Source organism: Fundulus heteroclitus, unplaced genomic scaffold (genome assembly GCF_011125445.2).
Source record: "Fundulus heteroclitus isolate FHET01 unplaced genomic scaffold, MU-UCD_Fhet_4.1 scaffold_153, whole genome shotgun sequence".
Taxonomy (NCBI): Eukaryota; Metazoa; Chordata; class Actinopteri; order Cyprinodontiformes; family Fundulidae; genus Fundulus; species Fundulus heteroclitus.
The window spans coordinates 148083-171423 of record NW_023396565.1 but is presented as its reverse complement, the minus strand read 5'-3'; the positions used below and the strand labels follow the sequence as shown (position 1 = coordinate 171423).

The following is a 23341-nucleotide window of genomic DNA, read 5'->3' as shown; positions in this document are numbered from 1 at the left end:
TTTATTAGTTATCTCTTATCTGATGTATTTCTGAGGTTTGGCACTTTGTTTTACCTCGTGTTAAAGTGCTCTTTAAATAATGATGACATTCATGATGATTATGATCAGAATAAACTTTTCCATCACCTCCAAGAAGCTGGAAAGAAAAGAGACAAAAACATTTAGTCTCTTTTTCACACCTCACTTAGTAACTCTAATATTTTAGTCTAAATACTTTAGCCTAAATATTTTAGGCTAAAATATTACACTTTTTATTTGTTTTTCTTCATTCCCTCGGTGATGTTTAGTAATTTCTGCCGAAGGCTGCAGCATTTTGATTTAATTCATCTTAATGCAGTTTGGATGAAAAAAAAGCTGTCTGTGGTTGGCTTTAACAGCCGAGCGAGCGCACAGCTGGTGTTGAGCATGGAATGAGCAGGTGTGCGCGAGGACAGTGGGTTGAGAAGAGTTTTCAAACCGTGCCAGACCCGTTTTGAGTGATGAAGCTGAAACGAAAGTTCAATCGAAGAAACTCATCGCCTGCTTCCAATGAGAGGCCGATCAGCCTCTGATGTGAGCCAATAAGCTTCGGACCGCACCTCCATGAAGCCCAATCAGCACTATGCGCTCATCTTAAAAGCAACTTCAAATCCACGTCTCAGCCTGCTAACCAGCAAGCAAACAGCATTGCATCATGTCTGATTTCAAATCAGATGTCTGATTTAACCCGCCCCCAACCCCTTCTCCACCATCTAGCTCCATGACGTTCCTCCATCCTCAACCCATCAGAGTGTTTTCTCCCAGTGTTCAACACTTGCTATCTCCTCGTTATTGGCAGAAGACCACCATGTTGGGCCCGGTTCTGCCAGAGGTTTCTTCCCAAAGGGGAGTTTTTCTTCTCCACAGTCGCTTCAAGCTTGCTCATCATGGACAGTTCATGCAAACCTGTGTTTATCACGTTGGACATTTCTCTTAAACAGATCATCATATGGACTGAACAAACTTCTTCTATCTCCACTCCACCACCAGTTTCAGACCTGGGGGGAACATCCCTGTTCTCATACATCTACTTATGCATATTAAAGTATAATTCAGCATTAATGTTCCTGCCGAGGTCTGAGCGCCAAAGACTTAAATTATTGTGTCAATAAAATTCTTCTAATTGCCATTTCTTTCTCTGTGAGTTTTTCAGATTGAATTGAGAGTTGTCTCACTGCGTGCTTGGATTGGTTCCTGCGCGCTCAAACAGAAGGCACGAATATCGCTACACTGTTTCACAGAGTTGAGCGGCAGCGCTTTCTTCTTCTTTGTCTTCTCGCGCCTCCCCTGTGACTCTTTGCCCCCCCCCCCCCTCCAGGGGAGGCGCACCTCACAGATTAATCTGCGTTATTTTTTTTTAACCGCTATTTTTTTTAATTAATTAATCGAAATTAACGCGTTATTTTTACAGCCCTAATATATATATATATATATATATATAAAACGTTTCTGACACTGGAGCTGATCTAATTAGTACTCAGCACACCTGTTCAGTCTCCACCCTGCCAGCAATTAACTCTCAATGGTTTCACCTGTTCTCACCTCCATTTAAACTCTGTTCTGATCAGTCTCCAGTGCCAGAACTGGAGACTATATATATATATATATATATATATATATATATATATATATATATATATATATATATATATATATACACACACACACACACACACATACATACATACATACATACATACATGTATGTATGTATTATTCACAATCTGTAGCACCACGGAAAACTTCTCATTGTGACTGAGGTCTGCGGTGCTGTCCATGATAACAGCATAATATCTAGCTTTCTTTACTTTCTCCACAGTTGTATCCATTGTGCACTTTACCACAAGGTAGACAAGTTATTTTGAATGCGTTTATAACAGGTTTTCCCTTCCTGTTAGTGGGGAGTTTTTCTTTCCACTGTCGCTTCATGCATGCTCAGTATGAGGGATTGCTGCAAAGCCAACAACAATGCAGACGACTGTCCACTGTGGCTCTACGCTCGTTAAGGAGGAGTGAATGCTGCTTGTCAAGACTTTGATGCAACCAACTGGGTTCCCATATCCTCCTGGATATCCTCCTGGACATGTTTGACCAATCTGTATATTCTGACCCAATCTGTTGAATATGATTGATTTTGACTTTGAAAAGTGCATTGAGATGACATGTTGCAGGAATTGGCGCTATATTAATACAATTGAATTGAACTGAAATTGTAACTCATGTTTTGCGGATGAACCTGAACATAACACACACAGAGCTTAGTTTAGAAAGTTTTTTGAAGGTAGTGGATAGTGGAGGATGAAAAACCAACAGTCTGTACTGGGCTGGAGCAGGAGGGTGGTGATGGCAGGAACTGGCAAGATAGACGGACCAGGTGGATGGGCAGGAGCTGAAGGACTGGAGAGAGAATACTTGGAGCCCTCGGGTAGCAGGAGAACCAGCAGCAAGGCAGAGAGAATACTTGCAGGCGGAAACTGGGAGTTGGTTCGACAGATGAACTCTGAAACTGACTTCAAATCTTTAAACAGGTCAATGCTAATACTGCTAATACTAACGTTTTCCAGCATTTTCTAAATACACTGATTATGCATAGATCTGTAATAGGTGTGGGTCTTGTTCAAGAGGACTTTTTTAAGTAAAGGCTCAAATTAAGTAACCCTAAAACAGAATTATTCAAATGAACCAATCTTTTAATTAGTAATGATATAAAGTTAGCTTCAAACTGGCTGTTTAATTTTGCAGGTTAACATTTTTTGAATGCTTGCAAAAAATTACTCAAACTTCAAATATGAAGTATGATAAATGTATTAAATATGCACACTCAGATGCCACACCATGTAGACCTTAGTAAGGATGATTTAGCGATTTGGAAAACCATCAGATGAACAAGCATAAAATGACAGTTCTGAATTAATATTTTCTTAACCTTACACCAAAACATAAAGGAACCAACTGTAGATAAGCATGTAGAGAATTCAACAAAAAGTTACCAAAATTACCCAAAGGGAAATTATTCCAAATGATTCTGTTTCTGACAGGACACTTTTCAAAGATTAACAGATATAGCTCAGAGTTACCTAAGCCACTCGAACTATAAGCTTTGTAAGAAAAGGAAAGTTTTAAGTCTAGTCTTAAAAGTAGACAGGGTGTCTGTCTCATAGACCAAAACTGAGAGCTGGTTCCACAGGAGAGGAGCCTTATAACTTAAGAATCTTTTTTCCATTCCACTTTTAGAGACTCTGGGAACAACCAGCAGACCTGCAGTCATCCACAGATTCTGGAGGAATACACTTGGCAGAAGCGACGTTTATTAAAGAATAACATCATGTTGTTATTTTGTCATGCCAAAAGTCCCTCGTTGGTAAAGGGTTGGTTGCAGTAGTGATATGCAGCTCTACTAAGTTTAATTCATGCTGACTGGCTACAACCATATTTGGAAAACTGGTCAATCATGCCCCCCCCCTGCCCCCCAACCCCAAAACCTCAGAAAATTGAATATTGCCATTGCCCATTTAAAGAAACCTGTGGGTAGAACATTGATACAGCAGAAGGAGGAACTAAATTGGTCTACAATTTATTCTACATTTTTGTAATTTATTTGGCTTAATTTGGACATTAGGTCAAGATCAGCTTTATAGTTTTGGTACATGGTTGTTCAGACTGCCTCTCTAATCTTTTGGATTTTCTCAGTAGAGAAGTTAACAAATTTGTTGCAGGCCCTGGTGGAGTGGAGTTGAGATTTCACATGGTTTTTTAACCTGTTGATCGCAGCATATAAGGCACAAGATTACTGATACATGTTAACATCAAGCCTCCTGGTTAATCGGTCACTCTGCCATAATAATTATGAGAATAATCTTCCCTTGCATTTTTAAGTTGTAAATTATGTCTGTAAAATATTTCTTTATAAGTGTAACAGTGAACCTGGAGTCCAGTTTTTCGCCACCTTCGTTCTGCTTTTTGACACTCCATTTTTACACTACAGACTTGTGGAGCCCTTATCCACGGGTGTGACAGTACACTTGTTTGTCCTGAAGAATTCCAGTTCAACACTGCCATTTTTCTATGCACACTTAGCAAACAAACACAGCACTGATTGTACTCAAACACATCCAGAATTTTTATGTGAAGAAATATCTGTGCAGAGCAAAAATCTGTAGTATAATTTTAAAAAGTGACACCAATACAAAACAGAGAGAACCAGCAATCACTAAACTCGTCTATTTGGGAATTTTAAGGTTTATCATATGTCTATAGTGTAAAAACATGGTGGACTGAACTAAAGTTTGTATCAGCTTTCACACTTGTCAACATGAAAAGTGTTGGTCCCTGTTTCCCTCTTGTCATCAGACTGTTTAACTCTATACTGGACTCTGCACCACATTTGCATCATTATTTTGGCACTACCAACGCTGCCAAACATTATCCATTTGAATAGCACATAACTCAATGTTTACAGCATTTTTAAACATATTATTTTGTACTGCACTATACTTTTCCATACAAATGCCTTTTTGCACCATTAGTTTTGCACATGGCTGTAAAAGTTGCACAACAACCTTCACAGCCATGACAGGCACAAATTATAAGGTTTGGATTTTGGTCTATGTTGGATTATTAAACAAGTTCAGAACCAGATCTGATCAAGGAGTGAAATTCTATAGAATTAATTTGTGTCATTTCCTCATTTTGTGGAGGATTGCATGTTTAGAAGCTGTATAAGTAGCCTGTGATTCCATGGTCAAGGCAAGCTGGTGCTGGCTGATTCAGGAAACAGATCATTCTGCATCAGGTTGGCTGATAACATTTCTGCTGATCTTTTTCATTCCATTATGAGATTGAATGCTTAACATGTTTGCTTGTTTTCAAATCTGCATCATCTCATCACGTCATCATGAAGCTGCTGGCTGTGTGTGTCCTGGTTTTCTCTGTGATGGCTCTGACCAGAGCTGACCGTGAGCATTTCTTAAGTATTCAACTTATGTAGCGAGACTAAGACACAAATAATCTCACTAACTCCTGTTTATAATGTCCACAGCTGAACCAGATGATGGTTCCACTGATCCAGGTCAGTGGGTCTTTTTTGTCATTGTTTTATTTCCTCAGAGTGAGGATTAGGAACCCTAACTAATCCATAATAAATAGAACATTTGTGTCTCCTTGTGTCATCTTCAGATTATGCAGTAGATTTATCTTAAAATGTATTCTCTGATGCTTGCAAACAACATGCAAACTACTGTGTCTCTGGGTTCTTTGCTTTAACTGAGAGATCATTTTAAACAAAACAAATTAAGTTGTTTTATTATTGATTGTGACTAACTAATTTAACCTTATTTTTATTATTACTATGCAATCTCTTTTATTATATTAGATTTTATTTTGTGACAGGATGTCATAACCTGTCACAAAATAAAGTCAATACAAGACTAATGGAACATAAATTTTCTTTAACCGAGAATCTCCATCTTTTTATCATCAGAAGCAGTTGACTTGGTCCAGAGATCTTCTTGTCCTCCCGGCTGGTCTCCAATCAACAATCGCTGCTTTCACTATGTTGCCAAACCCATGTCTTGGGCTAGAGCTGAGGTGATTGTGCTTTCATTTTCTTTCACTCCCTTTTTTCAAAGTTCTTTATGAACAACACCCAGCTACTAATTCACCACATCATGGTGTGTTTGTCTGTAGAGACACTGTGTGTCCATGGGAGCAAACCTGGCATCAGTTCATGACACGAGCGAGTACCATCAGGTTCAGTCTGTGATAAGAATGGCAACTTACGGGTCTGGAAGAACATGGATTGGAGGCACTAACGCACAGGAGGTATTTTAACCAGTAAAGTTTATATATTAAGTATTTTGTGAAACATTTGATGAAACATGTCATCTACTGAATTCTTTCTTTCAGACGAGCGTTTGGTTTTGGAGTGATGGAAGCCCTCTGCACTATACAAACTGGTGTCCCGGAGAGCCTAATAATTGGAGAAACAATCAGCACTGTTTGCAGATGAAATATTCTGGTAAAGGAACGTCTCACATGACTGTTTTTTTAGATGGTAAAATGACTGGTTTAGCCTTTACGTAAACTTTTTATAAACCATACACATTTATTAGATTAATTTCATAGGCTTATATTGATTTTTGGGGGGACATAAAATGTTTCAGTATATCAACCTTTCCCATAATTATGATTTTGTTTCTGTGATGTTGACTGATTTGTTCTCTTAATCAAAGGTGAAAAGTGCTGGGATGACCAGACCTGTTCTGTCCGTCTTCCTTCTGTCTGTGCCAAGGAAGTCTGATCAGTCTGAGGTTAACAAAAATGCCTAAAACAGAATCCGGTCGAAGATCATTGTTACATGTTTCTGTTAACCTGCCTTTTTACAACCTTGTGGCTATCCTAAAAACTCTTTCTGCTTCTTTGACCTAATATAATTTCTCTTTAATGTTACCCAGTGAATGAAGCCACAGATAAACAGCAGCTGGTTTTCTTCTTTCTAATTAGAGCAGACTGGGTATAAAAAATTTAATTTAAGACAAACTTTCTTGGACTTGGAGTTTTGTATTATAATCCCCACAGTGTGAATATCAAAACATGTGTGCTGATCCCATTAAGTATTTTTTGTACCACCCGCCATTTTGGGTTACCGTGGCGACGTTATACATGATGTATTTTCTCCCTATTTGAGGCACATCCCTTTACAGGATTTGGACCAAACTGACAGAGTACAATCACCCGGTGATACTGAACACAACCATGCTAGTGGCTAACAGTTAGCATGTTGCTAACCGGAAGTAGCTCTAGGAAGCTCCTACAAACTTCTGCTTTACAGATTTGGTGAATTTTAGGATTTTCTCTCTTTGTAGGCACTTCTCAGTACAGGATTTCAACCAAACTAACAGAGTAACATCACCCGGTGATACTGAACACAACCATGCTAGCGGCTAACCGTTAGCATGTTGCTAACCAGAAGTAGCTTTAGGAAGGTCCTATCAACTTCTGCTTAGCCAGGGTTCTTCTGCCTTTACAGACAGAGAGAGGGCTGTCAGTGAGTCTCCATGACAACGCTGCTAGCAAGAGGCTCCTAGAAGGTCCATTAACTTAACATGGCACCTTTCAACGGCCGCTGCGGGGGCTGTGAAGACCGTAGGAAGCTGAAATTCGCAGTGTTGCTTCCTGTTGCTATTTCTGATGGTACGGTACGCACCAAGTGGCAGGCACCTTGCTAAATTTCTTCAAAAACTTTCTAGTTTCTTTGGCCTTGCAAAAATAAACCTTTGAAGCATGAAAATGATTGTGTGTGGTTTATTTCCCACCTTTGATTTGTGAATTTTTACCTATATATTTATTTCACCTTTGCACACAAACAAAACATTTACAGTAATATTTTGCACCTGTGTGGGTAAACGCCACTGACTTAACTTTTTTTTATCCCTTTCAGTAACCAAAAAAGAAAAGAAAAGAAAATAACATTATCTCCTTTTAGTTTATCGTTTAAACTATTAAAAACCATCTGGTAGCTTCAAAACCCTGTTTTACAATATTGGATGAAGTGAAGGGTTCACTGTTCTCACGTGTAATACTGGTCAGGGAAAGCAAGAAGGAGGTCCAAGGTTGTTTCCAGATGAGGTGCGATATGGAGGACCAATCCTGCCATAATTCAGAACACATACAGACATAACGAAAATGACTCAATAAAAATAAATACAATGCCAACAAGTAGCTAAAATATAAAATTGTGTGCCATTAAAGGCAGAAAAATGATAAATAGAACACATTCATTCAATAGTTGATCAATTAATAAGTTACCAATGAACATCTCCGCCGTATTTTATCTTTATAACTTTAGTACATGTCGTTTATTTAAGCCACTCGTTTTTATTCATCTGTTTTTCTTGAACTCTTTATTTATTTTTTGTGCATTTATAACAAGTGATTTTTTTTCCTTACACCTTTCTAAATAACCAACCCATTTTCAATCATTAATTTTTTGTGAACAATTTATTTTCTCCTAGTGTAATTATGAGAAGTGTATTTTCCCCCACCCCTTTTTAATTTAAACCACTTTTTTTCAATCATCCATTTTGCTTGAACATTTTATTTTCACATGATTTTTCCCCCCACCTCTTTTATTTAACACTCATTTTCAGACATCAGTCTTTCCTGAGTCGTTATTCACTCTTTGTATATTTACTACATGTTATTTTTCCTCCATTCCTTTTTTTATTTATTTGAAACCAAATATATTTAAAATAAATTGTATTATCCTTTTAAATTTTACACACTGACATATTTGCACCTCCAGTATATATTTAGGGCATTTTCTTACCCAATAGATTTCTTCCAGCCCTTATTACTGTCCCCTCTTTTTCCTCTTGGACTTTTCCCACTTTGTCTTTTTATACTCCATCCTACATGCACGACTGTGCAGCTGTAGATGTAAAAACAGAGGGGGCGGTGTTTGGAACAGTGTCACCGCTTCAGCTTGTTGCCTATTGGCTGAGTTGGGATAGACATAAACATTATATACATAGACGTATCATTGGGCGCAGGATCGCACGTCACCGTCACCGCCATATTGTATGTGGCAGAAAAAAGTTAAGTCCTGTTGTAGTGAACGTGGATCAGAGAAGATGCCTCATTCCTGTGCTGCATGGAAATGTATTCGGGCTGATTTCACTACTTGTATCTGCCTTCTATAAACTAAGGCTGCACTATGTTGCAAAACTGGACACACTAAAGCTGCAGAGTGGCAACACTAGAAAAAAGCTGTGCAAGACCATTCTTTTTCAAGGTTTTTAGCTTGCATACAGTACAGACTATTGTATTTAGACATAAATGTGCATATATAGATTTTCAAGTATTACAAATAAGCCAAATAAATAGCTGTGTGATTATATATAACTATAGGCCAAGATTATAGCTGTCTATACATATCTATATGTTGTGAACCTTTAGGAACAGACTTTTTGGGGGAGTATTACTCCTGGAGTAATAGGGCCAGGTTAGATTATTTTAATTATTTTTATTCTTTACGAGAATAAATTCAGGAGAATCAAGCTAAAGGGATATGAAAATAAACTTGTAATATTACAAAAATAAAAATATTACGAATACAAAGTATAATCTGAGATTAAAGTCCCTCTGATACTGTTTAAGTGACTGAGTAGTTGCAGATTTGCCACATCTAACATGGCGGACGCTCTGACGCATCGCAGCATAGGCAGAACCCGCCAAACGACGCATCTACGTATATGATGTCTATGGGGATAGAAAGGAGCTAGCTGTAGCGGGTAACATCTCTCACGACTGTTAATGGATTTAGAAGCGTTGGATTTGGCAGTAGAGTAGCACAGTCAGCAGCAGATAGTGCAGTTGGTCGCTTTCAAAATAAAAGCATACAGTTAGCCACAGACTTTTTTCACATCTAATCAGACAAAACATTATTTTCATAATCAGCTCAATGACTATCTTAAAGCTTTGTGAATATATAAAAAATACCAATTAATGCCATCATTCAAGGATGATTCCTGCCCTGATAGCCGAAAGAGTTTAGTTTTTAATACATATTTCATATGGAATTTTATGATTGTCATGGTTTTCAGGTGACGAGTCCACATGCAGATACGAACGAGAGGCAATGCACAGTTTTAAGATATTTTATTTGAAAAACAGGCAGGTCTACGGACGGAACTACAGGTGAATCGGCTGGGTCAGAACATCACGGCTGGAAAGTCTGCAAGAGAGAGTGAGTGAGTACTCTGAAGGAAGAACCCGGAGAATTGCTAGAAGTAGCGCAGCTTACCATTAGGCTGGGCGGACCTAACCGGGAAGGAGTAGCGTCAGGAGAACTCTATGATACTACTCTGCTGGAGATAGGCGGCTAGTGGCTGAGGGCGGCTGATGTAGCTGGCGAGGAATCCTGAGCGAGCCTCATCGGCAACGGTTGACAGATGGATTGACCAGAGTGAACACAGAACCAACAGAACCCGGGAGAGGGGATCTCAGGCCTCGCTGGGTAACTTCCAGGAAGTATGAGGGGAGCGCCAGAGCAAAATCTGAGCAGGCAGGTTCCGCTGGTCTGTTTCTTCGGACGAGACGTCAAGACAGGTGAGTGCATCCAAGCACCAAAATCTGAAGCAACAGAGAGGTTCAAAAATTAATCCAAAAATGAAGAGTAACAAAAACTCACAAGCTGGTCTCCGAGAGTTGGGACTGAGGCCACGTCGTACCACGACTGGTTAAGGCTCCGGCGTCTTCCATCTGTCAGCGCTCTGCTTAAGACGCCAGAGGAAGCCGCCTGCAACGAGCTGCAGGTGTGGACCACGCCTCCTCAGCCAACTAGACACACCTGAGGAGTAGAGTTAGAGCAGCCAAAACACAGAGAACCCTGACAATGATTATATAGATAAGGTACGAAGTACAAGTGTACATTTGCAACGTTGACTTTGCCCCACGGTCCATGTTCTCTCTGTGGTTGTAAATAACAACACAGCAAAGAGAGGGGGAAGTTTTCCTTCCATGCCTATCACTGAGTGGGTCACCGGTGCTGAATTCACAAGAAATTCAAAATCTCTCTGATGGTCTATATTGATATGGAAGTTTGGTTGTGTTTTCTTTGTCCCTTGATCATGTTGACTCTCTCCCATTTAACCTCAGTCCCTTTTACTCATTGTCTTCTCTTTTTTTCTTTCTACATATTCTCTTCCAGTCTTTTTCTCTGTCTTTGAATTTCTCTCCCTTTTGCCCTTAGGCCCAGTTCCACTGGCTCGTGATGGCCATGCAGCGGATGGCTCCGCTCACTTATGAGTGTTTCAAGAGCACTTTTTTCAGGGCCAGCCCCGTTCCTGTGACTCTGCAGAAGACCAGGATCTAGCTGTGCTAACTCGAGGGGAGTGAACGCCCTTGTTTTCGGTGATTGGTTCAGGGGCAAGGAGAAATTAGGTTTTCTCTGAGGAAGTCAAGAAAAACTCAACGTTGACGACTTTAATATTAAAGACCACTATAAACAGAGAATGTCATACTGAAATACAAAACCCATGGACTGCGGAACGCATTTCAAATTGGTCGGGCCCATCAGGCAATACTCACAATACCACTACCCATCACATACGCACGTGCCAACATACACATAAAACACCAGCATGCCCTTGATCACGCAACTGATTAGCGTCACATGACATTTATAAGAATTATTATTCTGAAGTCACTATAGCCTCACGCCACTCGGACATTGGAGGCCTGGAGACATGATGGCTGTGTATAAGATCCACTGTTTGCTGAGTGCAAGGCTGAATGCTGCGTAGAATGATTATTGTCTATGATAGACTGTCTTTGTTATGTCTCAAACCAAGGCCATGGGGCAGTATTAGGGGAAGCCCGAAAAGCGAGGCAGGCAGAGACAGGGCAGACGCCGACCGCAGCAGAACCGTGGGGTGCGATTACTTTCCATCTATGTGATCTCTGTTTCTCAATAAAGGTGCTGGAACGTCATTACCACCGTCTCGTCATTTAGTAAAGATGGGAACTCAGTTACTATTGTTTAGAATTCCACCAAGAACTCCCATAACAATTTGGCGTCAACGAACAAGATCTCCGACCGACGGGCCGGGGAGTCCGAGGACAGGAGCTGCTTTGGCCGGCCCGAAGAGGTTATCCGGCCTCTGGTACCCCAAATGGATTTTCAAGGGATGTGGAGGAGCTCCTGGTCTCGGAGCGTATCTGGGACGTCGGCTCTAACATCCAAACCTTTCTTTCATGAGACGGTAAGGGGATTATTTTCCAGCTCTTTTAAAAAAACAAACGCAATTGCTCAAAAATGCTTGCAAGCTTTTAAAATTTAAACCCCATTTTAAAGAATACCTCAAGAAATTTTCAAATTTAAAACTGTAAACCTAAAAGGTAGTAAAAGTAAAAGCCGGTAGAAATAATTAATTATATTATATAAAACAGGATGCGCAACACAGAACAGTGACTAAGGTTTTAACATTAAACTAAAATTCAAAATTTAATTAAAATACGTTTTCAGCTGAAATGCGGACTCTCATACTGGGAGGAGGAGGGGCAGAGTGATTTTCACCTGGAGAACGGGTGATCGGCTGAGCAGTTTGCAGCTGGTCAATTAAAGTCCTTTTGTCTTGGTTTTTTACAAGAGGCTGTCCACTTCTGTTGTGGATGAAAGCGGCAGGGATGCTTAAGTTCTTGACTGTTGCAAAGACGTTCGCAGCTTTGATAAGTGGGGACCTTGACCATTATACCAAAAAGGCGACCATCAGATGTGAGGCCTTTCATTTTAGTTGGTCGATCGTGCCAAGGACAAGTAGAAATAATAATAAAAAAAGAATAAAATAAATAAAAATAAATGAAAAAAAAGGCTGGATGCAGAAGAGTCCGTGTAATGGGTCAAAGGCAGATTTCTCAGGGTCAAGCCTAGCCCCAGGGTGGGACGTTCGATTTCATGCTGAAAAAATAGGGGCCCAGAAGCATGACATGCATAAATGATTTGAAATGATTTGATTAAACATGGACATTTCTCACATAGGGGTTATCATTACTATTACTATTATTTTATTTTCTTGCAGTACTGCTACTAAATAATAAAAATAAAATTAAGAGAAAAAAAGAAAAGCAAAAATTGAATAAAATTAATAAAAACAGGAAACGGAAATGGAACTAAAAGGACGTTGCACCGGGGAAGCATTTACAGGGGGACTGACAAGATACACTTCAGTTATGGGTAAAAGTGTTCTGAACTGCTAATAACGACATATAACTTTCAAAAATGGGTAAGCGTCCAGGTGTCTGCGTGACACAGAGTTGTATTCTTGCGGGACTGAAGCGTAAAACTGTGTGTGGACGAAACATTCGGGGGTCGTAGCCAGCGCACGCTCTCCACCTTTTAAACTAAGCGGGAATTTAACACGTTGAAAACATCTTTCGGCATTGCCATAGACGTTTAAAAAATATGAAAAACACAGATCTGTGTAAGATAGTGAAAAAAGCAGGCCTGCACGTGTTTGTCTGTCTGAATGTCATCATTTCTATGTAACTATGTATGTATCGCATGTAACTAAACGTTCATCTGTGGGAATTAATTCGGTTAAAATTAATGTTCATGGTTTCAAAATGTTGATTTGTTTTGGGAGAACTGCAGCTCCGTAATTCAAATGACATTTTAAGCATGGACTACGTTAACAAAAGGTAAAGAAAGAGAGACTTCAATAACAACGTTTGTTTTTTCACATTAAATATCCAGACAAAATTAAATAGATACAAGGAGAGATTAACATGGCTTGAACGGAAATATTTCAGCTTTGTTAGTAAATTGGAACTGGTAATAAGCTTTACATAAAGCTTGTTCAGTTTACTGTTTTACAAATTTAGGCAGAGATACTATACCTTGTTTTTAGCCCTAAAGTTATTTAAAATTACTGAGCTCTCATTGCTTGTAATAATAATGATTCATCACAAACCAGTCCATGTGAAAGAAGTTTAGATATACATGATCTTTGATTTAAATGTATGTAAAAAAACTGTGTTTTGGCTTTGAACAAATTGTATGAAACTAAAAATGGTTGCTTTTCTAAGGGTTTTCATTTATTTTATTTCTTTTTACTTGAAATTTGAATGCAACTAATTAGAATTTTGAAAACCGTCAGAGTATCAGAAGGCCACGTTACACGTGTCATCAGTTACAAAATCATCTGATGTTATTAGTTATGCTGAGCTGAGGTGATCCTCGGAGGGACAGTTTAACCTGAAACAGGACAAAAGATATGATAAACAAATCTGACCATGATGTAAACATCTGAATGCTTATGGCGAGGCTGGGTCTGTGTGTTCTGGCCTGGGAGCACGAAAACTATGTCAGGGGGAGAAATAAAATAAAGCCAGCTTCTGAAGGGTTAAATTCTAATTCTAATTCTAATATCGGTTTGTTTTGGGTAGCCTTCTCAATGTGCTGAATTACGGGGAAAACTCTTATCATTTACAGAAAAACACTAAAAAGTCAAAAACCTAAAAGAGAAAATCATTGCTTTAAAGTTTCACCCTTGACCAATTTAGATTGAAAAGTTATATATGAATAAAAGTATTACTAATAGCAAATACACATGGTCAAAGGACCAGAAGGATATCAAAAAAGTTTGTAATAAGTCAAAAACCCTATGTCATATTGGAAAAGACATAATTGTGCTCCTTGCAAGACAATTTTGTTTTAGTTTTTTGGTTAATTTCTTTTTTTTCTTTCTTTCTTTTGGAGGTGTTTTGAACAAAGTTTCAAAGGAAAGGTGAGAATAGATCTAAGAACAACATCACGTTAAAGTGACACTAAGGCAGTGCTTCTCAATTATTTTCTGTTACGCCCCCCCTAGCAAGAAGAAAACTGTTCGCGCCCCCCACTCCCCACCCTGACTATCCATCCCTGCGTAACATTTTATCCTTATTAACATTAAAGAAAAAAAGAAAGACATATGGTCAAACTTACAAAGAATAACTTTATTAAATCGTGTTTTAAGAAATTAAAAATAAATAAATCCTTGTTTAAACTGTAAACATGTTTGACATACTAATTGCACCATTGCAAAATTAAATCAGATCAATAAATATTTAATTATTATAATAACTAATAAACTACAAAAACTATATACTATATATATACTATATATAGTATATACTATAAAAATAATAACTAATGTATATTCATTTCAGCAACATTAACTCAGGAGCACAATATATAAAACACTTGAACCTACAAAACCAAAATTAATTAAACAATTTGTGCTCATTTTTTCTTTCTTTTTTTGATCAAAATGAGGAGGCAGTATCAGCTCCTCTGCTATGGTGTGGGGCTGTTTGCACTGCGCAATTTGGTACGCCACCTTATATGATGCTAACAGCGCTCAATGGTTTACTGAAGTAGCCTTCACAAAGCGGGATAACCGTTGGCAATATTCAGCACGTTTTCGCTGAAAAAACTCTAGCGGCTTATTGGCGTGATTGGGGTGTAACGTATTTAGGTGACGCGCTAATTTATTTGGCTTCATGCTGTCCGCTGCGAGCATTTTTAGAGACCAAACACAGCGGTCTTTCCTCTTCTCCAACTGTAGTCACCGTGAAGCCAAGCGCTAAATACGCTTCGTCGTATTTCCTCGTCTTAGCTTTCGGGTGACTTTCTTTCGTCTCATTATCTGTGTCTCTCTCCGCTTTCCTTTTCATCCCTGTTAAAAACTTTTTCATGTTGGCGGTTGTTTTGTTGAATAACGGAGGCTGTAGACAGAACGCAGACGGAGCTTTCTGTTGACTCAACACTGGTAACCAAGGCAAACCTGTAAGTCGTAAAATGTTGCACTGTCGCAAACGTGACAAAAGTAACAATGAGAGCGCCACTGCCCCTACTAGTACGGCCAAAAAAAAAAAAAAAAAAAAAAAAAAAAAAAAGCCTGTTCCCCAGGGTCACACGCGCCCCCCCAGGTATTGCACCACGCCCCCCCTAGGGGGCGCGCCCCACCATTTGAGAAGCACTGCACTAAGGGAACCAGGGTTTTAACTGCATGCTATTAACACTCTTGTTTTTCTCTGAGTTATTGCTTTCAGATTAAAGGAGACGCCACCTTTCTGCCAACAGAAGGCTCTGAGAAGACAGTTTTAGCAGTGCGGTAAAGAGTCATAATTTTGACACTAAATTATACTTAGTTTTGACCACGTTATGCCAGAAGATCTTCCAGCGGGAAAGGTGGTGTCTTAAAATTGTTGCTTTCTGCTATTAACAGCTCTATCTTTTTGCTTCTTTTTCTTTGCAAAGAAACCTGGTCAATATGTTACGAATGTGCTAACATGGAGATTTAGTCTCATTTTAGACATTCTCAGATGCGAGAGAATACAGAAACAGTGCCGCAGTGCCATGGGGACTGATCCTTGGGACAAGGAGAAAAGGTGATGTCATTGACTTCAGTCTGGTCCAGTTCTGAGTTTTATTTTGTCAGAGACAAAGTTTTATTTATTTGTTTTTTATCCTTTTATTTCTTTTATGGTTGTCATTTTAGAGGGAACACTGTAGTTAAAATGTTTGTGACTGCTTTGCTGTAATTTCTTTTCAACCTATGGAGCGTTTCTTTGGCAAAAAATGCTGGCAGAATTAATTCTGTTTGCAGGCGTGAGGACTGGAGGATGGACTCTTGAAGGGAAGGAGAATGTTGGGCTGCTGAACACAGACATGAGTTCAGCAATGAAGGACTATGACTGAGGCATCGGACAACCTTCGACAAAAACACAGATGAGTTCTGCAGACACGACTCCATGCATTTCACTTCAGATTTTGTTGTACACAATTAAAACAAAACACACATTACGAAACACATCAAGATTATGTAAAGGTGAAAAAACTTTTAAAGAAGCAGCTTGATTGAATTAGAGAGCAACTTAATAAATTAAGTGGGTATCATATCAACAGTTGAATAAATAAATGAATTAATTAGTTTCACTATATACATAGAGTAATCTGAACTATTAAATAGCATTTCATTTAATGAACATCTTAGAGTAAGCTGATTTCTGCTATTCTGGCAGGCTTCAATAAAACGCAAAGAAAAGGTTACTGGCTAAAGTGGATAAGGTTGCAATAAAATTAGCATAATGACACATTCTACTAATTAACATGGGTAAATTTAGGATTAAAGCATCAGTGTACAATGGTTACATTATTTAAGAGATTTAATATCTCTCGGCTAGAACAAAAACACATAACACTGAGTTTTAGCTAACTGTTAACCTGAGGGCTTTTAGATCAGGATAATTTAATGGTTATTGTCTTACATACAGAAAATAAGTAAGATTCATTTAATTAGATTAAATTATGGGGACATTTTGGATCTGGTCAGGATGGTTGGGGGGCTGTGATGATAAAAGGGTAACAGCTTGAAGATGTATCAGTGACTGAAGGTTTTCTCTGAGGAACATCAAAGCAGTAAAGACACCCCACATTGGAACTCCTGTTGTGTAAAGAACATCTTGAACGGGACATAAGGTGAGATCCTTACAACGAGAGACGTTCCACACACACAGTGGGGTGTGGAGACCCCTGGGGCATGACACCCAGGGACGAGCTGCTGTGGTTTGACGCTGTTGTGGACTTGACACAGCTGGTGGAACCAGAGAGACGACAAGGTGGTCCCACAGGTTACCTGACACCTAACGCTGACTGTAAAGGATTCGGGGTTTTCAGGGTTGCTGAAAACAGAAAGCTTCAGAGAACCTTAACCCTTCCTGACCGGGCACTCAGAATACATAGATCATAGATCAGATTGCAGAGGCCTAGACAAATAGGAACACAGAGACGCGTTCATCCAAGAACTTCTTAATCAAAGTCATCAATCCTCAGTTTAAGAAGGTAAATAAATAAATAATCACAATGTACACAATGTAAGGTTTACTTTATTTTAGGATTAATTTGGGAACTAATTCTGATTTGCTTAAGTAGCTTTGGTTGTTCCACAATGTTATAACATTTTCAAAAAGCTCCTGTTCTCTCCTGCTCACTGCTTTGTTTTGTTTTGTAGAACCTTGGCATCCTTGAACAGTAACAGCATGGTGTAAATATTTTGTCTTTTCTGTGCAGAACAGCACCTCACTTTCTTTCTTTAAAAAAAAGAGAGAGAAAGAGGGAAACTTTCACAGGGAAAGGCTTTCTTTTTCTCAGTTGGGTTTTCAAAATAAAATGGGAAATGTCATGAAACAATTATGTTGATGAAATTATGTTGCAGAGAACTTCAACTGTCAGGCAACAGCAGTTAAGACACACATTGAAAGCATTCTGTTAAGAATTATTATGATTTTACTGCAGATACATTTAAAATTAAAGATTATACTTTTAACTAATAATTAAATTGAAGAATTCTGGGAGCTAATTAATTGTGCACAGAAATATCTTGAATGTGAAAGTGCTTGGAGGATGTTTTAATAAATGACACATGACTGGGGGTTTTGATAAGAGCACTAATTACACCTTTTTTCTGTTCCCCAGTGGGAACAAGGACTCGTGTCTGCAGACCATCTTCACAAAGTGTTTTATTAGAGAGAAATGCAAAATAAAATGCTCAGTGCCCCATCCAGAACTGAACGCTTATTACCATCCAGCTCAATTGTCCAGCCTGAGAGGGGGAACCAGAAGAGGACTGGGGATGAAGAAGCCAGAGAACTTTGATTCCTTATTCTTCAACTCGAGGAGTTGCCTGAAGAGACCCTAAGCGCGATTAGATTAATTTCTGCCTTGTGCCATGTAAGGCCTGAAGGCTTCCTTAACTTTGCGTTCTTGACATTTTGGAATCTTCTCCTATTGTGTTGCTGTTTGTTTAACTGCTCTGTTCCACTGACTCACATGTTTGATTTTTTTGTGTTATGAGATCTACACTTTAATGTTACATCATGTTGTTCAATATGGGTTTATGAAAAAATGGAAACTGTTTGCTTCAGACACACAAAGATCTATGGTTTATGCACCTTTTGATTTGATATAGGAAGAACCAGGATCAGATTGTCTCTAAAGATCCTTTAATACTAGCTGGTAATGTTAACACTTAGATTCAATACAGGGTTTTCAGGCTCAGATTGGCCGAGAGCAGATCTCCCTGGGAGGGGGGCCTTGCCAGTTTTTATTACCCCCTAGGGGTAGCGTTTTCTGGTGTTCCCCTGCCCGCACTGAACCTCTCCTGCCTTTGCTCCTGGTGTTGTAAGTTTGGAGTGGTGGATTATTGTCCATCGGACGGGTGAGTGGAGAAAGGAGTAGGAGGATATTCAGGGTGGGGAAGAGAAGACGGATTCGACCTTGGTTACTGAACAGGTTTAGCTTATCTAGTCTAATGTAAATTTAAAATAATGTGCGCATAGGTACCTAAAACAGGCATTACCTAATTAGATGAACCCTAAATTGTAGATAAAAGCTAAACCTTTGATCTTGTGTGTTAAAGATCTTTGAAGCATTCATGTTGATTTGTACTAAAAGTTGCAGCACTGCCCGGTTCCAACATGGGAGCCTTTTGGGTCCCACTTTATGAGTTTACAGAAATAGTTCCTCTGTGCTTTGTTCACATTTTCAAGTGATGGGCCATCTTGTTTTGTCTTGATGCTGACAACGCCATCATCAAAAAAAGAGAGGAATGTTATAAGAATTATTATTCTGAAGTCACTATAGCCTCACGCCACTTGGACATTGGAGACCTGGAGACATGATGGTTGTGTATAAGATCCACTGTTTGCTGAGTGCAACGCTGATTGCTGCGTAGAATGATTATTGTCTATGATAGACTGTCTTTGTTATGTCTCAAACCATGGCCACGGTGCAGTATTAGGGGAAGCCCGAAAAGCGAGGCAGGCAGAGACAGGGCAGACGGAGACCGCAGCAGAACCGTGGGGTGCGATTACTTTCCATCTATGTGATCTCTGCTCTGTTTCTCAATAAAGGTGCTGGAACGTCATTACCACCGTCTCGTCATTTAGTAAAGATGGGAACTCAGTTACTATTGTTTAGAATTCCACCAAGAACTCCCATAACAATGACACAAGACAAGCCAATCCATTTTTAGACACCAGAATTTATTGCTTTCTCATAGGCTGTGGTCCCTGAGCATGATAAATGTGTCTGCCATGGTATAATTAAAATCGGCACCGAATTTTTATTTAAATTTTTTTCTGACGTTGCAGCACACACGCCCCGGATTTATTTCCACTTACAATCATTATATTACAGCTAACAAAATATTTACAGAATAAAAATACTTTAAAAAGAAAAGTCAAACTCACCCCTGCTCTAAATATTCACGAAAAACTGTCTCCGTCTGTCATTGTGCTGGATGAAGTCCCTGGCTATCCTCAAATCATCCACTGTGGTCAAAAGATCCCTGTGTGTGTGGGCGCACATCAAGCTATTTAGTCTTTTCTGGGTCATTGTTGATCTCATATATGTCTTGATACGATGGAGGGACGAGAAACACCTCTCAGCACTTGCAGTGGACACAGGGATGGTGTAGAATAACTTTAACAGCTTATGCACCTCTGGCAGAAGACTTTTTACTAGTGGCAAACCAGCTAGGTGGAGCAGCAGACCTTTCTTCTAAAGCTTCCCCAGGGGGTTCACGGTCAGCGTTGAGTGAAGTGACAGCAGCTCCAGTTCCCAAACAAAACATTTACAGTAATATTTTGCACCTGCATGGGTAACACTTTCAGTAACCAAAAAAAGAAAGGAAAAGAAAAACAAACAAAAAAATCACAATCTCTTTTTAGTTCATCTTTTAAACTATTAGAAACAGACAAGAAGTTTCAAATCCCTTTTTCTGTTGTTAAACTCTGTGGAAATAGGAGACAAGGCATGAAACTGAAGTTCTGGGGATAAGGTACCTTGAGCAAATGAGATACCCATGGTATCTCATTTGCTCAAGGAGGTGTCTGTGAAGGAGATGTAAAAACAGATGGGGTGGTGTTTGGAAAAGCGTCACCGCTTCAGCTTGTTGCCTATTGGCTGAGCTCAAGCCTGTAGGAAGTAGCTGCTGAGTGCCTGGTTGGGGTACAAAGGAGCTAGCTGTAGCGGGTAAAATCTCTCACCATTGTTAATGGATTTAGAAGCGTTGGATTTGGCAGTAGAGTAGCACAGTTAGCAGCAGATAGTGCAGTTGGTCCGAATATTTCACAGCATCGGGTTGACTAACTGAGAGAAAGCTCGAGTCTACAGGAGCACGGATTATCGCGGAGGCTTTGAGTAGCTTTCAAAATAAAAGCATAGGGTTAGAGACGGACTATTTTTCACATCTAATCAGACAAAACATTATTTTAATTATCAGCTTAAACCCTTTGTTGTTCAATTATACACTGTTTAAAGTTACTTAATGTTTATTAAATAACCCTCTGTCTGTTAGGTATTGTCTGGTGATGATAAAAAGAAGCTAAGGAACTATTTACATGCAAAAACAAACCAAAGACAAAACAAAAATGGTTGGTCATAATCAAAATAATCCGGTGAATCCTTGTTCACTGCAGATCTGATAAGAGGAAAACATGGAGTGAATTTAAAAACATTTGGCATGTGTTTCAATCCATTCACAATGCAAAGCCCAAGTTAAACAAAACATTATTTTGTCAGTTCTTTTGCGGACTTCCTGTTTGCGGTAAGGCGTATTGTGTCACTTCCTGTTGTTGCTGTGTGAACGACGGAGCTTTGCTCCAGGCTCTCTCGCTTTTTATCTTTAAACCTCTTTGCTGTAACATCTGTTTCCAAACATAAGCACTTTTAAAACATTGTCTGTGGCTGCTCATCACGTTTGGGAACTCCTCGTGTTTCACACGGTTTGTTCTTTGGCGTGATAATAGGGCGCTAGCCTAGCTTTAGCCTAGCGTTAGCCTAGCGCTAGCCAAGCCTTAGCCTCATAATGGCTTCTCCGTCTCTGACTAAGTCTCCTATCTGGTGCTCTCTGTGTCAGATGTTCAGTTATTCCTCTGCCTCATTTAGTGATAATGGTACATGTAATAAATGTAGTGTTTTTGTAGCTTTGGAGGCGAGGGTGTCAGAATTGGAGACCCGGCTCCGTGCTGTTGAAAAACCAGCTGATAGCCGCTCTTTTGCTAGCACGGAGCCGCATAGAGTAACTTCACGTAGCGAACCTAAAGCAGTAGCACCCGAGCAGCCTGGTAACCAGGCTGGCTGGGTGACAGGTCGTAGGAAGCATAGCTCTAGATTACAGTCCCCAGATCACCACCAACCCATCTGCGTTTCTAATAAATTTTCCCCTCTGAGCGACAGTCTCGCTGAGGAGCCAACCCTAATTATTGGCAGCTCCATAATGAGAAATGTGGCACTAAAGAAACCAGGGACCATAGTTAAATGCCTACCAGGGGCCAGAACAGGCGACATAGAATCCTACCTAAAACTACTGGCTAGGGATAAGCTTAAATACCGCAAAATTGTTATTCACGCTGGCGGTAATGACACCCGGTCACGCCGATCAGAGGTCACCAAAGTTGGTGTTGCTTCGGTTTGTGAGTTTGCTAAAACTATGTCGGACTCTGTAATTTTCTCTGGTCCCCTGCCTGATCTGACCAGTGATGACATGTTTAGCCCCATGTCATCATTCAACCGCTGGTTGTCTAGGTGGTGTCCAGAAAACGACGTGGGCTACATTGATAACTGGAGAACTTTCTGGGGAAAACCTGGTCTGATCCGGAGAGACGGCATTCAATCCTACTTTGGAGGGTGCAGCTCTTCTTTCTAGGAATCTGGACGGATTTATTAGTTCTCCTAAATGCTGACAACCCAGGGTCCAGACCAGGAAGCAGAGCCGTAGTTTAACACACCTCTCTGCAGCTTCTGTACTGTTACCCACCCATTATCCTATTGAGACAGTGTCTTTCCCACGGCCAAAACTTTACAGATCAAAAACTGATCTAAAAGGAACAAATCATAAAAATCTAATACAAATCCATACAGATCACTTTGAGCCAAAAAATAAAAGAATTAAATGTGGTCTATTAAATATAAGGTCTCTCCCTCCGAAGACTTTGTTAGTTAATGAATTGATTTCTGATAATCAGATTGATTTGTTTTGTCTCACAGAAACCTGGCTACAAGAGGACTACGTTAGTATAAATGAGTCAACCCCCTCCAGTTATTCAAATTTCCACATTCCCAGATCTGTGGGAAGAGGAGGAGGAGTGGCAACTATCTTTCAGTCTGATTTATTAATTAGTCCCAGGCCAACTAATAATTACAGTTCTTTTGAACATTTAACCCTCAGTTTCCCTCATCCAAACTGCAAAGCAATAAAACCTCTTCTGTTTGTTGTTTTGTATCGTCCACCAGGTGATTTATTTATTATTGGCCTAATCCTGCTTCGCTACTAAAGGCCCATTTTTACCCCGGTTTAAGATTTGACAATAAAATAAGGAATCATTGATCAGAGGTAGAACGGTTTGAATACATATTTAATTCATAGAAATTAAATATGGAGACAGAGTACATACCATTACAAGATGTTGTTCTCACCGCGGTGGATAAGTCTGTCTGTCTGAAGTAAGTTTTACCAAGACATTCCTTTTATCAACTTTAAAACTCCTCCTGCAAGCTCAGAGGGAGGATGACTGACCCCCTCTCCTGCTGACCACCCCCTCAGGACAATAAAACTCCATGTTTATCTTACGCTGGAGCAGGAAAAGACAGACCCAACTCTGCTTTCCTCAGTAACCCCAACTGAGATATATTTTTAATTCTCAACAACCCCTCTGTTTTGATCCCTCAAAGATCAAACCAATAACTAGGCTAAACTAAGTCTATGTCTTGAAACCCTTA

General features: G+C 39.5%; 1 protein-coding gene across 1 annotated transcript in view; it reads left to right on the top strand.

Moving 5' to 3' along the window:
- The first annotated feature begins 4763 nt into the window (after positions 1–4763).
- LOC118558734 (ladderlectin-like) overlaps positions 4764–23341 on the top strand; it is a 39693-nt gene continuing 21115 nt past the window's right edge. The window contains exons 1-2 of the mRNA XM_036129290.1: positions 4764–4810; positions 4881–4898. The gene's annotated coding sequence lies outside the window, so the exon portion shown is untranslated. The remainder of the gene's footprint in view (positions 4811–4880; positions 4899–23341) is intronic.